At 44.5% G+C, this 12,114-nt stretch overlaps 1 long non-coding RNA gene across 2 annotated transcripts in view; it reads right to left on the bottom strand.

Moving 5' to 3' along the window:
- Positions 1 to 700: 700 nt before the first annotated feature.
- LOC137446838 (uncharacterized) overlaps positions 701 to 12,114 on the bottom strand; it is a 35,035-nt gene continuing 23,621 nt past the window's right edge. The window contains exons 4-6 of one of the 2 annotated variants that reach the window (XR_010988733.1): positions 10,122 to 10,242; positions 4,702 to 4,836; positions 701 to 738 (exon numbers count right to left, since the gene is read on the bottom strand). This is a non-coding gene — a long non-coding RNA (uncharacterized lncRNA). Of the gene's footprint in view, positions 739 to 4,701; positions 4,837 to 9,745; positions 10,243 to 12,114 lie in introns of those variants that run through there. The other variant, XR_010988734.1, reaches the window with a different exon arrangement.

Raw genomic sequence — 12,114 nt, 5'->3', positions numbered from 1 at the left:
AAGACAAATTCCAGCTTCATTAATAAAATAAAACTAAAGGAGGACAGTCAAGTTTTGGAATGGGTTGCACAGAAAGATGGCAAAACACCTAGCCTTGCAGATTTTCAAAACCTGACAGAACATGGCCCTGAGAAACCTCAGCTGCCTTTGAAGTTGGCCCTCTTTTAAGCAGGGGCCAGATGATCTACAAATGCCAGTTTCAATCTTAACTAATTCATGACTCTGAGAATACCAATTATATTTTTTTGCAGTGATATAGACAATCACTTTCAGAAATCCTCATCTCCTACCTGAATCATAATGTCCTCCTCTAAAACAAAACCTTTTCTTTTACTCCTAAAAACCCTAATACAGAGTAAAGCATTGTTGAAAACCTGGTCTGCACCACTTGCCATTTGTGCCATTGTGGCAGGGCTTTTGATTCACTCTGAGCATTGTCACCATTATCTATGACAAATAGCCCACTGGGGAGGAAGGCAGCATTGTACTAAAAGCTACATGAACACATGGCACCATTTATGGGTAGCCAGGACCATTTCTGCACTGTCCCATGCTATGTCATCTCAGGAAGTGAGTAAATCTTACTCCCTTCCTCACTGTCACTAAGACAGGGGCATGGATGCACTCTGTGGACAAAAAGCAGCTTTGGTAGGTTAGTTTAGTAGCTTAGTCTCCAGAAATTACCTTAAAATATGATGTCTCTGTTTTCACTGTCAGTAGAATCTGTAGGGAGAAGAACTAAGGAAGATGCACAGCTGTCATGCAGTGACAATCAGTGATATCAAAATGAATTTAGCAGGATGTGACAAAGAGGAATACCACGATTTCCCCTTAACCTTTATTTCTCCATCCTTTGCAAAGTTGTAGGCAAACCTGAGCTGAAGTTGTAAAGAAACCCAAAGGAGCATGGAGTGCAGTAACACAAAGCTTCTCCTGTGTTGTGTGGCACCAAATGAGATCACAAAGGTGACTGGTACGGGTGCTCCCAGAGCACGTGTTAACCCCTGGGAATAGACTATTGGACCAAAGTTTGTGGCAGGCTGTAATAGTAAATGTCACCACTTCAGTGCAGTGATGGGGAACGTTTGCAGGGTGTCTTGACTAAATAAAGAAGACATTTTGGGGAGGCCATGTGGCATGGGCCATTGCTTTGCTGAAAGACCAAATGAGATAGGAGCCCTCACACTTCACCAGAGTTACTCTTTTCCTGTTTCCCTCTGGTCCCTGGAAGGTTTCAGGGTGACAGTCCAAGGTAGCATTATTTGAACTTGTCTACACAACACCAATATCTCCTCAACTTCTTCTCAGCCCTGTGTCATCTTGACTGACTTTATCTTACAGAAGTACACAACTGTCCCATCCACAGGCCATGGCCATCGTGCTCTGTGCAAGCACAGGACAAAACCCTGACACTAGTTCCCTGTTCTTTTAAGGACTGTCCTTCCAGCAGAGATGGAATATACACTGAATGCAGTTCAAAATAAGGTATTTGTGCACCTTAATAGCCTGATATCCCTAAAACCACCATTCCCAAGGCAAATGTGAAAGCACACTTTAGATACATTGACTGACAGAATATTTCCAAATATCCAGCCTTGAGAGTACCTGTGCAGAAGTGCCTGGATTTGTTTATATCTGAGCTTAGATATTAGGAAGTCTTACTACCCAAAGGCAGATGCGAGGCTGCAGAGATTTTAGGTTGGATATCCGTACAATCAGACTGTCCTTTTTAATCAAGTACTTAATATATGCTGTTGTACAGATGCATACAGTCATGTACATGTAAATATGCATGTGAACAAATTCAGATAGATACACACACATATATGTATATGTAATGCATGCTACCAGATAAAGAGGATACCAGGGAACTCTTCAACATTACAGTTTTGTAGCTGATGTGCTCTTAGTTGTATACAAGTTGGGACATTTCTGATATGAAGATCTGCAATTTATTTCTACTATAGAATAGGTGAAGAAAAAAAGGAGCCCCAAAGCATTGCTCAAGTGTTTTGCAGACTTATGGACATTTTTTTACAGGGAGGAATTTGGATCAAAGCTCTCTCTAATACAATAAGTAAGAGTGAATGACACTTGTAGGACCTCATGGGTGAAAAACATGGGGGGGTGGCTTAGAATGATAAAATCATTTGGGTTGGAAAAGACCTTTAAGATCATAGACTTCAAACAATGGACTCGATGCTCTCTACAACTACCTGAAGGGTGGTTGTAGCCAGGAGGGTTGGTCTCTTCTCCCAGGCAACCAGCACCAGAACAAGAGGACACAGTCTCAAGTTGTGCCAGGGGAGGTTTAGGCTGGAGGTGAGGAGAAAGTTCTTCACTGAGAGAGTCATTAGCCATTGGAATGTGCTGCCCAGGGAGGTGGTGGAGTCACTGTCCCTGGAGGTGTTCAAGAAGGGGCTGAAGGTGGCACTTGGTGCCATGGTTTAGTCATGAGGTCTGTGGTGACAGCTTGGACTTGATGATCTTTGAGGTCTCTTCCAACCTTGGTGATTCTGTAATTCTGTGATGAACTTTTACCCAGGTTGTGAAGGACAGCAAACTGCAAATCACTCAGTGGCTTCAGTGGACTTGAAGATTTACACTGAGTTTTCTGAAGGGCAATAAATCTTTTGATTAGCAAACTAATAGCAATATAGATCTTGCTTGCACTCCATCTTCCCTAATTTCATTCATTACCTGGCAGTTGCTGGGGTACCTCTAAACTCAGTGCAGTGTCCTGTCAGCTCATGGCCATCCTCCCTGGTGCCAGCACTATTCACAGCACTGGTATGAGCTGTGGTTTGTATCATGTTTTACCTCTACTGCAAATGCAAAGGAACTGCAAGAGTATTAAGTAATTTCAAATTTGTCTGTCTCCATCATGTATATGTTGATGTGAATGACCATGGTCTGATCTGATGAACACAAAAATAAGGTTCATTCAGCATCACTCATAGTTTATAGAATGGAATGGAATGGAATGGAATGGAATGGAATGGAATGGAATGGAATGGAATGGAATGGAATGGAATGGGCCAGATTGGAAGAGACCTTCAAGATCATCGCATCCAACCCATCAACTAATCCAACCCACCTAATCAACTAACCCATGGCACCAAGCACCCTGTCAAGTCTCCTCCTCCACCTAACTAGGCAGCCCATTCTAATGGGCAATCACTCTCTCTGTATAGAACTTCTTCCTAACATCCAGCCTAAACCTCCCTGGTGTAGCCTGAGACTGTGTCCTCTTGTTCTGGTGCTGGCTGCCTGGAAGAAGAGACCAGCATCCGCCTGTCTACAACCTCCCTTAAGGTAGTTGTAGAGAGCAATAAGGTCTCCCCTGAGCCTCCTCTTCCCCAGGCAAAACAACCCCAGCTCCCTCAGCCTCTCCTCATAGGGCTTGTGTTCCAAACCCCTCACCAACTTCGTTGCCCTTCTCTGGACACGCTCCAACAAGTCAACCTCCTTCCTAAACTGAGGGGCCCAGAACTGGACACAGGACTCAAGGTGTGGCCTAACCAGTGCAGTGTACAGGGGCAGAATGACCTCCCTGTTCCTGCTGGCCACACTGTTTCTGATGCAGGCCAGGATGCCATTGGCCCTCTTGGCTGCCTGTGCACACTGCAGGCTCGTGTTCAGCCTACCATCGACCAGTATGGTATGGTTATGGGTCGTCAGAATCTAGACACAACCTGATTGCTATCACTTTGATTATCCCTTCATTCTAATAAATCCTACTACACCAACACAAACTCCTCAGAGAAGTCTCGAAAAGGGGGGGGGGGGGGGGGGGGGGGGAAACAAAACCAAAACACCACCAAGCTAAATCAACTCTCAAATTCCCATGTAAGCTGCGTTTAAGAGTGGAAAATTTCTTTTTACCTATTCTTTGGGTGGTACAAAAATCTAAAATTCCTATAGCCCTGCTTCCCCGAGCCAAGTCAAACAAGGATATTGTCCTTTTAATGTCTTAAAGGCTCTGTTTTCTTGTAATGCCAAATGCAATATTTTTTTGAAAACACTACACCAGAAGTTTCCCAGCTGAGAAAACAGGCTGGTGAAAAATGGTTTCAGAAAACGAAATAAACCATGCAAAAGCTGTTCAGGGTGTGTGTATGAAATGAACATCTGGATTTGGCTTGTTAAACTGCTCCTTCTTTTTTTTTTTCTTTCCTCTCTGTGTCTCCCTCCCTCCCTCCCTCCCCCCCCACCTTCCCCTCCCCCCTTTTTTCTTTTTCTCACAGCTGTTAGAAGGAGTCCTAAGGGCAAAGAGACAGGTCAATGGACTGGGTTACACCTTTCCCCCCCCCCCCTTTATCTTTCTTTCTTTCTTGTCTTTTTTTTTTTCCAACCTCTTTGCACCTACGCAAGGAATCCAGGCCACATGTGTGTTTAATAAGTAGGCACAAACACGAGAGAGAGAGAGAGAGAGAGAGAGAGGGAGAGAGAAAATCTCAATTCCTGTTGGTTCTAAGGAGAGACACTGAAGGAAAAATAAACTCCGGATTTCAAATTTTCACTCTCTCTCAAAAAAAAAAAGAAAAGAAAAGAAGGAAAAAAAGGAACCTTATGGTTCCAATAAAATATTTCTTTTCAAACCCAATGGACTGTTATTCTTTTGAAAGCCTGGGTCTTTGAAGAGGATATATTTTTTTCTCTGTTCATTCACAGAGGAGTAACAAAGGGTTAATCCCTTACCTGCTGGAGCAAGAAGAAATTATAAAATGCCAATGGCCTGGGTTCACTGAACTGAGTCTTCCCATACCACAGAATAGATACACACATTTGTATTGAGTGGGTTCAGATTTGGTTTCAGGCTGCAGCTTCCTGAACCTGAGTGGTCCAAAAACAAAACAGAGAACAAAAGGAACTGAGAAATTACCTGGAAACAATATTTTCTGAGAAACAGATAATTCCTCTTTTCCTACCAATGCGATATCCCCCCGGTATTGCTAAAGTGATGGCAAACAGCAGAGAGAGCACCTTCCATGGTGACAGGGTTGAGCAACCTCCTCCTGACAGAGCTTCAGGAAGGTCTCCCATGTGCCTTTTCTACACAAGGTGCCAGGGTTATTCTGGGTCTCACCTGGTCTTGGATCGTGGGTCAGATGATCATACCTCACATTCCAGCCAGCAACTGGGGCTGCTAAGGCAGTTCTAGTACACTGACAAGTAGCTGCATGAAAATGCCCTGTTCCCTTTGAAACAAGGCATGTGGCACTGAACCTTCATATACCAACATGGAGACCACCGAGGAGCAAGGCCATCAAATCTGAGCAGGCATTGACAGTTACTATAATCAAACCCAGCCTATTTATTTAAGGCTCTATTTTCTGCCCAGCTATTCACAATTTCTCTGCTCCATGTGCTCTTCTACACTCGATGCACAAATTTACAGCTCAGACAGAAGTGTTGTTCCTCTTGAGTTCTGCTTAGGGTTGATGTCAATATTGCAGTCCAGTAAGTAAAAAAGTCAGTCCCCAGATTTTTAAGTTTATGTGGGGAACCTTGCTTTAGCTAGAACATTGAATCAGATACCTGAGCAAAAGCCCTTTGCAAAACACAATCCCTAGTGCCAGTTCAATATCTTTACTGATGATCTGTCTGAGGGGATTGAGTCAGTCATCAGTAAATTTGCAGATAACACCAAGTTGGGAGCAGGTGTTGAGCAGTTAGAGAGTAGAAGGGCTCTCCAGAGGGACCTTGACCAGCTGGACAGGTGTGCAGAGTCCAACATAATGACATTCAACAAGTCCAAGTTCCGGATGCTGCACTTTGGCTACAACAATCCCATGCAGTGCTACAGGCTGGGGTCAGAGTGGCTGGAGAGTGGCCAGGCAGAAAGGTACCTGAGAGTACTGGTTGACAGCTGGCTGAACATGAGCCAGCAGTGTGCCCAGGTGGCCAAGAAGGCCAACAGCATTCTGGCCTATATCAGGAATAGTGTGGCCAGCAGGAGTAGGGAGGTCATTCTTCCCTGTACTCAACACTGGTTAGGCCTCACCTTGAGTCCTGTGTCCAGTTCTGGGCCCCTCAATTTAAGAAGGACATTGAGACTCTTGAATGTGTCCAGAGAAGGGCAATGAAGCTGGGGAGAAGCCTCGAGCACAAGCCCTACGAGGAGAGGCTGAGAGAGCTGGGATTTTTTTTAGCCTGGAGAAGAGGAGGCTCAGGGTGAGATCTTCTTGCTCTCTACAACTACCTGAAGGGAGGTTGTAGCCAGGAGGGGGCTGATCTCTTCTCCCAGGCAACCAGCACCAGAATGAGAGGACACAGTCTCAAGCTGTGCCAGGGGAAGTTTAGGCTGGAGGTGAGGAGAAAGTTCTTCCCAGAGAGAGTTGTTAGCCATTGGAATGTGCTGCCTGAGGAGGTGGTGGAGTCACCATCCCTGGTGGTGTTCAAGAGGGGACTGGATGTGGCACTTGGTACCATGGTCTAGTAGTCATGAGGTGTTGGCTGACAGGTTGGACTTGATGATCTTTGAGGTCTCTTCCAACCTTATTGATTCTATGAAGGAAGCTGTATTCCTTAACATCAATGTTATCACTGAGGAAGCATAGTGAGATTATCTGGAAATAGCATTTGCACAGTGGCCTCTGTTGAAAAATCTCCATTTGTTAATTGGTGCTGCATGTACAGACCAGTTTAAATGTACAGGGACAACACTGTGATTTGGGAAGGTCTTTGCAGAGAAGGAGGTAGTGCTGGTCTGCTGATGTGATGACCTTGGATTTGATCTACCTAAATATATTATCACAAAAAAACCCAACAAAAAACCCAAAACAAACAAAAAAACCCAACCAACTTAAAACTAAACAAAGGGTCTATAGAAGAAAGGTCTTGCTTCAGTTCCAACACCTGCCTGCCTGTCCATCCCAGGTCTGTATGGGATTCATGACAAGCAGACATATCTAAATCTGAAACAGAACCTTGCCTTGAATAAAGTTGGTCTAATGGTGGTTTTAGGGAACAGCATTTGATCATTGAGGAGCTCCTTCACTTGTCTTTTCCAAGCTCATAGAATCAAAGAATCACAGAATGTTAGAGGTTGGAAGGGACCTCTAGAGATCATTCAGTCTAACACATCTGTCAGAGTAGGATCACCTAGGGCAGGGCACACAGGAATGCATCCAGGCAAGTTTTGAAAGTCTCCAGAGATGGAGGCTCTACAACCTGTCCAGACAGCCTGCTCCAGGGCTCTACCACCCTCACTGTAAAGAAGTGTTCCTTTGTGTTGAGGTGGAACCTCCTGTTTTCTAGCTCGTACCCGTTGGTCTTTGTCCTATCACTGGGCACCACCAAAAAGAGACTGGCACCTTCATCTTGACACCCACCCCTCAGACATTGGTCAGATGCCCTCTCAGCCTTCTCTTCTCAAGACTAAACAGCTCCAGTTCTCCCATATCTGCTTCATTTGGTCTGAGAGACAAAACTACCACAAAATCCATATGTAGATAAAGTGAATCCACCTTCTCTTCTCTCCTCCTTCTCTCTCTCTCTCTCTCTTTTTTTTCCTTAATAAAAGACTATGAGAAGAGCATGGCAGTGAATATTATTTATGGGGCACCTAATAAAAATGCTATAGGGAAATAATTACTGGAAACATCTGACTGTGTGACTGTAAATGCCTCAGCCCCAGTACACTGATTTAATGGACTTTAGTCTGTTATGCCTCATGCTACTGACTGCCAGCCCCCTGCCCTCCTATTAAACTGCTCACACCGCTGGCAGATCAGGACTTTATTCTGCAAGGTTTGTGGCAACCTTCCAGAGAAGGATAATGTCAGCAGGGGTGACTCTGTGTTCACAGGGAGGCCTGGAGCCAGCCCTGGGAGAGAAAAAAGGGCTTTGGGAAGAAATCACAGTGAAACCTGAAGGCTTTGTGGTTCTGGGAGTGAATAATGTTTCATAATCTAGACATCAGGTGCTTTGGTATTTCTGAATGACACTAGCTAGGTGTGAACTCTTCCCTCTTTTTTCCCTATCCATTTATCATTCACAAACCATCAAACTCTCTTTTATTTTTCACTGGGTTTTCTTTTTCTATTTTAAACTTTCCTTTATGACTTCCTGAACCCAGTGTTACAAACCCTTCCAGCTTCCCTACACAAAGGGCACTGCTCACCAAGAATTACTCGTGTGCCCTCCCACCTTTTCTGCAGATAGATGCAAAAATTGCTAAAATTCACCAAACACCTTGTAAGTGATATGAAAAACACAAGGATTTGAAGTTCCTGCCTTCATTTGCAAAAACAGGCCTGAAGAAAGACCAGAGGGCTATCATCTAACTGCTGCTGCTGACTTGCTAAATGAAGAGAAGAAGGTAAAAGGCAGCTCACTGCTGCACTGACAGCAAGAACAGAATCATATCCATGCTTTCTGAACCCAGCAGTTAGCAGGCTTTTTCTCTATTTTTCTTGCTGGTTTTAATGTGATATTTAAGTTGGAACTAGAGCAGACCATGGAACATTAAATCACTACCAAATGCAAATTTACCTATGTATCTGAACAAAATTTTCTCCCACATTTACAAAGCAAAATTCTACCATTTGAACTGGGAGCTCCTCTTGCATTTAATGGGAGGCAGCAAACTCCAGACTTTACTTGGAATATACATGCACTTATCTTGTTGTTACAGGTCTCCCTCGCAGAACTAAAAGAGAGCTTTAGTACCAGACAGTATCTCTCTGGGGTCATACCCAAAGAATAGTGTTTTTTGAAAGGATTATTTCAAAGGAACTCTGAAAAAGAATCTAATGACTTGCAAGCTACAGGATTGCAGCATGGGAGGAAGTAGATAATGGAATATGACAGCAATGCATTTTTCATAAACCCAGTGATTTCTATCATAACGAGAACCCATCTATAATTCGGAGAACTCTCTTCCCCCTCCTGCCCCCCTCCCCAAGAAGGAAACCTGCGCTGTTGCAGAAAGCGCACTGAAGTACGAAATGAAACAATAATGATGATGATGTTACTGATGAGTCCCACAGCTCTGGCTTCCCTTTTGTCTCACTGAAGGTTCAGACATGCTTCAAGAGGAGCAGCTCCAACCACTCTCTGCCTCGGCATCACTAACCAGGGAAGCTTGCGGGCACAAATCAGAGACCTTGTGATGGATGCGAAACCCCAGAGAAGAGGCTGCTCTTTATCTGCTGAAAGTTAAGGCCTGCATCTGCTCTCAATTAGCAGGCAATTAGGGGAGTTGAAAACAAACCTGTTTACATTGGCTATGAAGTCTAAAATAATTTGTGAGATGTCAGGACAGAATATTAAGATGTTAATGATCTTGTTTCTTTGCTTTCTTTGCATGCAGCGTGCTATCACGTCTTCCTTTTGCAGCTCTACACAGAGTAACAGATGGGTTGACTTCTGGGAGGGTAAGAAACCACAGAATCACAGAAACATTCAGGTTGAAAAAGACCCTCAGCATCACCGAGTCCAACCAATAACCCTACTCTACAAAGTTCACCCCTAAACCATATCCCCAAGCACCACATCCAAATGACCTTTAAACACATCCAGGCTTGGTGACTCAACCACCTCCCTGGGCAGCACATTCCAGTGCCTCACCACTCTTCTGTGAAAAGTTTCTTCATAATGTCCAGTCTAAACCTACCCAGTCATAGCTTGAGGCCATTCCCTCTTGTTCTGAAGGCTGGTTGGCATGGGAGGAGAAGTAGTGTCTCATAGATGGTACATATGAGAGACCCAAGGATGAGGAATTCTTGGCAAAAAAAGAGAAGGTTGTTGTTCATTTTTAATTGTGAAATAATGTCATGTCATGGAGTATAGCATTCAGAGGTTTTGACCACAGTTCCCATAGTAAAGACCCAGTCTGCAGCCCCCTGTGAAAGTCATAAATAGTGACTGAACACATCCAAAAAATGCTACTTGTAACCCTTTGCTGGACTTACGCTGGTGAAAGGGCTCTGACTTCAGTTCTCTTACCACAAAAGTCAACACAGGCAAGTGATTGTGGCACATGGATGCTCTCCTACACAAGATACCTAAAGCAAAACGTGATTTCTGAACTTCAGAGTAACATATGAGATAGGATCCTGTGTTGCTTGCTTTCAAATATCTACCTACAGAACTAGAAAATTTTCACCACTGACCTCTCAATCCACCAGCATTCACCAAGGTGAGGTAGCTTAAGGTTCAGTTAATGCTTCTTTTCCGTGTGTGGGCCATTTCTGATCAGCCACATGAAAAGGCTTTGCAGAAACAGATGTCCTCCTTGAAGAGAAAATGAAAAGCAGCATTAGTATCCTTTGCTTGTGAAGACACAGAACTAGCTTCCAACAGGGCAGTACAGTAGAAGAATGTAAGGAAAGCTGCAGAAAATACATTCCTGGCAGATGCATTTTGTACCTTATTGAATACAACAGGTATTTTTTTTACTGTCTGCCCAGCCAGGTTAATTCTATCAAACTTACTGTGGGGCATATTGCTGCGTTAACCTTTTATGACACAGTCATCACATCTTACATTTGACACTCCTAACTAAACCAAAATATCATTCTAGTAAACAATCCTCTCCCAGTTGGCAAAGTTACATTTTTACTGTTCCAACTAATCAACCATGCTACTGTAATTATTTATGAGACAGGAACAGAGGCCTGAATTCACCCTGCCCTCAACATCTCCGAAGGCCGGTGAACAAAATGTGCACCACAGGTGCCACTGTGCCCTCTTGTGTTCTCCTCTGGACCATCCCTTCTTGTCCTCGGGTTTTTTTTCACCACATGCTATGGATCCAGCTCTAATAAGAGCCAGGTGTTCAAGCCCCCAGGCTACAAACCAGCTTTAATTATAATATTAATAGCATTCTGCTAAATCAGAAGGAAAAAAAAAGACCTCAAATAGGTCAGTATTTGTGCTTCTATTTTTCAATGTCCTGGTGTTTGTTTTCTTTCCAATTTTATATTTCTTACTGGCATTTATAATGCCTAAGAGACATTCCAGGGGCCAAAATACAGGCATTCTGATCTTTGCATGATACTCCTAACTTTCCACAAAAACCAATACCAGGAGGAGATCAGCTCTACATTATACCAGCCCCAGAGGTGTACCCTTGAGCCTTGACCTCCTTTGATGAAAAGCAGAGGAGCTCAGTGTTATTGGTATATATTGTTATTATCTTAATTGCTACTATTATTATGCAGCCCGTGAAATATATTCATATAAGTAACACAAACATAGACATTTGAAACAAATTCAGGCACAAAGAAAGGACACCCTCCTATTTAGCAAATATTAAACCCAATTTATTTAATACTTTGCATTAATAACTCTTGCAGATGCATGCTGTATGAGTCAGTCAATAATAAAGGTTGGGGTGAACTGTGTGCAGTGTGGGAATGCCAGCTGGTCTCCTTGATGGATACTTATTACTCAAAAGAGAGAGGGAGGGAGAGAAAAGAAGAAAGAAAGGAAGAAAGGAAAGAGAAAGGAAAGAAGGAGAGGGAGGGGAGAGGGAGGGGAGGGGAGGGGAGGGGAGGGGAGGGGAGGGGAGGGGAGGGGAGGGGAGGAGAGGAGAGGAGAGGTTCGGAGAGGAGAGGTTCGGAGAGGAGAGGTTCGGAGAGGTTCGGAGAGGAGAGGTTCGGAGAGGAGAGGTTCGGAGAGGTTCGGAGAGGAGAGGTTCGGAGAGGAGAGGTTCGGAGAGGTTCGGAGAGGTTCGGAGAGGAGAGGTTCGGAGAGGAGAGGAGAGGTTCGGAGAGGAGAGGAGAGGAGAGGAGAGGAGAGGAGAGGAGAGGAGAGGAGAGGTTCGGAGGGGAGAGGTTCGGAGAGGAGAGGTTCGGAGAGGAGAGGAGAGGTTCGGAGAGGAGAGGTTCGGAGAGGAGAGGAGAGATTCGGAGAGGAGAGGTTCGGAGAGGAGAGGTTCGGAGAGGAGAGGTTCGGAGAGGAGAGGAGAGGTTCGGAGAGGAGAGGTTCGGAGAGGAGAGGTTCGGAGAGGAGAGGTTCGGAGAGGAGAGGTTCGGAGAGGAGAGGAGAGGAGAGGAGAGGAGAGGAGAGGAGAGGAGAGGAGAGGAGAGGAGAGGAGAGGAGAGGAGAGGAGAGGAGAGGAGAGGAGAGGAGAGGTTCGGAGAGGAGAGGTTCGGAGAGGAG

The sequence above is a fragment of the Melanerpes formicivorus genome, unplaced genomic scaffold (genome assembly GCF_026170545.1).
Source record: "Melanerpes formicivorus ecotype bairdi unplaced genomic scaffold, bMelFor1.0.p_v2 SCAF_19, whole genome shotgun sequence".
In the NCBI taxonomy this organism is placed as follows: Eukaryota; Metazoa; Chordata; class Aves; order Piciformes; family Picidae; genus Melanerpes; species Melanerpes formicivorus.
The sequence above is the reverse complement of the archived record's forward strand: the minus strand, read 5'-3'. Positions and strand labels throughout refer to the sequence as shown.